The sequence below is a fragment of the Uranotaenia lowii genome, chromosome 2 (assembly GCF_029784155.1).
Source record: "Uranotaenia lowii strain MFRU-FL chromosome 2, ASM2978415v1, whole genome shotgun sequence".
NCBI classification, from domain to species: Eukaryota; Metazoa; Arthropoda; class Insecta; order Diptera; family Culicidae; genus Uranotaenia; species Uranotaenia lowii.
In genome coordinates this window covers 428569178-428574722 of record NC_073692.1, presented here as the reverse complement: position 1 = coordinate 428574722, position 5545 = coordinate 428569178, and the positions used below count along the sequence as shown (strand labels likewise).

Sequence of the window (5545 nt, the reverse complement as noted above, 5' to 3'; positions counted from 1 at the left end):
ATGGAAAAGCATGGTTATTTATTAGGGTGACGAACAACTGTGCGTTTCTCCGCAACAAGAAGATCAAGCTAGTGACCTACCTAGTGGTAAAATTCAAAGCAAAATTTTTTGCGAAAAACTTTATTCCAGTGAATAGTTACGAGGAAAGTTCATTCGATTCCGGATCTCGATCCAGGCGCACGATTACATTGCACAAATCAGTAAGTTATCAGGATTTGGAACAAGGTCCAGAATCAGGGATAAGACCCAAGATAATCATCTCGATTTACTTCTAGGGCCCAAATCACTATCCAGGAGCTAAAGATCCACAGAACAAGTTTGCAGTAAACAGTAAGGCCTTTGCTATTATTATTTTACCCTTAAATGCTTGACTTTTTTTAAATGAGAATTGCAGTTATTGATTCAGTGAAATAGTAACATTTTAATTCGAATAACAAAACTCAACAAGTTAGTGAAGTCGTTATTTTGAGTATATTAGACCAAGCCCACCGCAAGTTGCTATTTCTGTCGGTATTCTAGAAGTTTTGATTGGTTGCGTTTTTATCTACTTACTTATTTTCGCACCCATTGTTGCGATCCAGGTTGGTAATTGTGTTTGTTTATTTTCTGATAGCAACTACCGGCTGCGTTGCTACCGGGTTGCTACATAAACGAATCCTGTAACAACCTACTGCTCGAATGCTATTTCTTGAATCAAGTTAGCGACTGTTGGTGCGATGATGGGTTGATAAATATGTTGCTGAATGTTCTCGATTCGCGGTTTAGCAACCATTGGTGGGCTTGGTCTTATAAAAGTTATGGCCCATCAAAGTTGAAAAATAATTTTTGAAATTTTTAGTTCATTTGAATACCATTTTGCTAATTTCTTCAAAACCTTGTTAATTTGGTGCAGAAAAGTGTTTGTGATTATTGAGATTAAAAAATTTGTTAGAATTTGCAAATCTGAAGAAATAACCATTATTTTTTAAGCAATACTTTGTCCGATCGTATGTGAAACTCATTTACGAGCTGAATCTGTATCTGAATTTTGAATATTTATTCTGAATCTGAAATCCGAATTTGAGATAAAAATTTTAATTTTCAATATGTTTCCGAATTTTTAAAAATTTTATGAAATTTGCAAAAAGCAATTTCTTAATCTAAATGACAGATAAGAATTTTTCATTTTAGCAATGAAGTGAATTTTGTTTCAGAGCCCTCAACTCATGAACCAAAAATTAAAATTCTGATGTTTTGGACTTCAATCTTAATTGATTATTATTTGCGTTATTTATTTTTGATCCGGCTTGTGACTCTGAATTAAAAAATGAATTTCAAATGGTTAATCTGGTTTTTCAATTCTTGATCGCCGTTTTAAGGCTTTGTTGTGTATGAATTCTGCATAAGAATTAATTTTAAAAACTTCATATGTCATGTAGGTCATTTTGATTGTTACTTATTGTTACAACACTTTTTAAAGTAGGAAATTTTTCGAGTTTTGTCATGCTACAAATTATTATTCTCATTATTTGATTTTAAATTACAGAATGTAAATTATACTCTTATAAGCTATCTATATAAGTACTAAAAAAAAACTCAAGATGGTTTCTAATTTTCTTTTATTATCATCTTAAGACATTGCGGACCGAGTACGAGATATCCCTTTTTTTCGCTCACCGCTAGTGTACAACATTTAGTAGCATAACTCAAATGTTATCAAATTAAAAACGAAACTATATGAGACATTTAAACACAACACTTTCGGTAACTCAAAGCTACTAACTTCGTTGAGTTTGGTCCAGTGATTTCTGATACGTAGAATGCCGAATTTCGGTGTTTCCCAGCTTACATTCCTTCGCGGTCCTTGATGTGTAAATATTGAGTTTCAAAAATCATGAATAAAATTTTGAAATAAATGCATTTTTCATTTCAAATTGAAATTGCTATCGATCATTAGAACTAAAAATCAGGAATCTTAAATTGGATACAGAATCCGACGTATGAAAACAGAAATACAATATTAATCTTTGTAATGACAAACCAGAACCTCGAAATGAGTTTCATCTCATTTAAAGTTTTATTAAAGAACTGAATTTCTATCAACAAGCGGGAAAATTTGGAAAAACCGTACACAGAAAAAAAAATTGTAACGTTGGACGATGTAATTTATGATGATGTTAGCAAACCTACGTATTTTTATTGATTTAGGTTAAAATATTACATCAAAATGATGTGCTTTCCGAACGCGTCATGTTGTGTAATATTCCAACTTGCTATGTAGTATTACATCAAGTAGTCAGTGTTTATTCCAATTGACATTTTCAATAGTTTTCGTGTCGGAAAGTTTGGAACGGATTGTGGAGCTCAGGAGGATTTGTTCTGTTGGTAAGTCATATCAATTTTGATAATACATCTAAGCAAAACTATTGGTAATAATTTCTTTACATAATTTTGCTCTTTTAGGAATTTTGGCCATCGTTAATCAGTGATACAAAAGAGTTCCGGTGAAAAGAAAATAAAAACAGTTGTATTTGAGGTGAGTTTTCTGCGTACAATTTTTAATACTCCCTGTAAACTTTTTCATTCAATGTTTACAGGAATTGGATTGCTACAGTTTGCAAACGCGAAAGTGTATGACAAATTGCCTTCAAAGGGACAGATAAAACGGATACGGAACCTTGCCAATCAGTGTTTTTTTCGCGTGTAAATGTCTGGCTGAAGATCGAATGCCCCCTTTCCAGTTTCCTTTTAAAGTAAGGATATAATTTCAACAGGATTACCAAAGGTCAACCGACGCACAAGTGATTGACTCCATTTTAATGCTTCCATCCTTCATTTGTTAGTTTGTCGTATTATTCATGGAATAAAATTGTCTCTTAGTTTTTAATGGTTTGAATTACTCTGATAAAATTTTCTGAACCCATCCTACATACATAAGCAGAGGCCTAAATTATGAATCTTTAATTTGAATTGTCGAATTATTTCAACATATCAGAAATTATCCAAATTTTGAAAATGATGATGGTTAATGATTTTATCACGAGATGTATTTTATCTCTGTGCTTGATCATGTCTACTGCGTTACATATATTCAGTGTATTTTTTTACATCCAAAACGTGTAGTTACTTGGTACATCAAAACAATGTAATATTAGATACCTTTAGCGACTCGAGTTATGTGCACGTTTTTGATGTAATATCGCAACACTTTTTTTGCTGTGTATCAAAATTCTGAACCTTGGAAAGTTGTTGAGGTTCTCGCATCAGTTCTGAGCAAGGCTGCCGAGAAAATTCTGTGTTTTTACGTAAATTCTGTATTTCTGTAATTTTACCAAAAAACTCTGAAATTGTTTTCTGTGATGCAATTCCCATTAATTTCATAGGAAAATAATAATAAATTAGGTCTTTTTACATTTTAAATAAGAAAAAATCAATCTTATTACACAGCAAAAAAAGTGTTGCGATATTACATCAAAAACGTGCACATAACTTGAGTCGCAAAAGGTATCAATATTACACTCCTTTGATGTAAAAAACAATGTAAAAAAATACATTAGATGTATGTATCGAGTAGACTAATTCGAGCTCGAAGATAATATTGCCATTTCAATACGGTTTGATGTTTCGAAATTCGCTTAACTTTCTTAGACTGGATTTTTGGTTCTATTTATTTTTGTATTTGAGTGTCAAATTCTAGCCCCTAATTTAAAACATGGATTTGTTACGATACAATGATCAGGGTATCAAAAGAGAATAAAATTGAGAAATCATTCAAACTGTTAGTATGTCGTTTATTTGAAATTATAATGAATATTTACACCTGTATCCTCAGGTTTTTAATGCGCTTATTCTAAGTGAGATCTTTCCTTTGTGGGATATCCGGATACGGAATGTATACATAGATCTTACGTGGAGTCACTAGTCCTTTTTTCATGCTGAAAGAATCCAGCGGCTCTTATTACGATGGATTCTTCGTAATCCAATAGATTCATTTCACTCGATTCACTACAATTATTTATCACGGACTTTGCGATGAAAGATTGGTGAGAATACTTCCTTACGGTAGTTAGAATTTTACAGCTAAATTCCTATCTTCCAGGTATCGTTAACTTGATATTTTGACCAATTCGAGATTTCGTATCCCTAAGAAGACATAGCCAGTATGTTTGTAAACGGGGAAGGATTTTTTTTTTCTATAAGAGTGTGTTGAAAGTTAACATATGATGGATAAACATGTCGAAGAAATATACTCACCTTAATATCCGGATGATTTAAAATCTTTCTTCATTTCCATAGGCTAACCGGCGTCTCTGGGCAATACTGACCAGCACTGAAAAATGAAAAACATAACCTTGTTCAATGTTTTTGCTAGGTTATTACGAAAAGATTGATACCACTCACCAGAAAAACAAATCCTCCTGAGTCTCGCAATCCTTCTCCAACTTTTCGATGTGTATAACAAAACAAATGTCAATTTGGACTAACATTGGCTACTTGATGGAATATTACAATGCTGTTTGTGATATTACACTAAAAGACTTGCTGAAATGGTGTACATAGAAATGATGTATTATTTAATAAAACGAAAATCATGCTTGCCTCCTCCAAAATTACATCGGCCAACGTTACATTTTTTTTTTTGCTGTGTATATTTTTCCGATGCAAAGCTATAATTCCAAAATTTTTACTGGCATAAAAAATTGTTATTTTGATAATACAATGAAATTTTAAAAAAAATGAGATTATTTACAAAATTCTGCGTTCTGTGACACAGATTCTGTGATGAGAATTTACCAAAAATTCTGTGAAACTATACATTATTCTTTGATTTTAGCTACCTTGGAGCTGTGAGTCAAGATTGTTAAAGAACCTTACTCAAGCTTGACTAAGAATTTAAAATGTTGAGTGTTTAGTGAAATACCTGAAATAACCTGAAATAAGTTTATTAGATTTTGATCTTAGTTCTGAGTCGAGATTTTGACTCGCGTATTATCGATAATTGACAAAATCTGATAAAAAAAATGATTTAGGTATAGGATAGATCACAGGTATTTTAAATATCAAATATTTTAATTTACTCTTCAATTTTCCTCAACATTTCTAAGATTTTTTTGGTTTAAAACTTCTTCAACATTTCGTAAAATACACCCTTATTCTGGTTTTCGATCGAATGGCATTCGTTCGAAAGTTCCCCCAAAAAGTATTCTTGTTTTCGTTCGAACGAATAAGAACAGTTCGATTTTTCGAACATAGTTCGTTCGAACGAATGTAGGTATTCTCGTTTTCGATCGAACGTATTTCTGCTACCGCCTGACAAACGCAAGTCCAATGCTGCGAACAGAGTGCGTTTGATTGAAAAATTCTCACACGATGCCAACATATTTTTGAAAAATTAAAAGAAAATAGGAGAATAAAATGATTATAGGGAAATTCCGATTCAAAATTAATTCAGCCAATAGTTGACAGATATTTTTGCCATTAAATAAGACCGGTAGTGGAATTCCAAGGATTTTTAAATTATTTAACTTTTGCGGAGTGCAATAAAGTGATAAAAAAATCGTTTATT

The 5545-nt window shown here is 32.0% G+C and overlaps 1 long non-coding RNA gene across 1 annotated transcript; it reads right to left on the bottom strand.

Moving 5' to 3' along the window:
• Positions 1 to 3827: 3827 nt before the first annotated feature.
• LOC129743929 (uncharacterized) lies at positions 3828 to 4484 on the bottom strand. Its single transcript, XR_008736739.1, has 3 exons — positions 4381 to 4484; positions 4234 to 4309; positions 3828 to 4172 (listed from the first exon to the last, which is right to left on the bottom strand). It is a non-coding gene; the product is annotated as an uncharacterized LOC129743929 (long non-coding RNA).
• Between the last annotated feature and the right edge of the window lie 1061 nt (positions 4485 to 5545).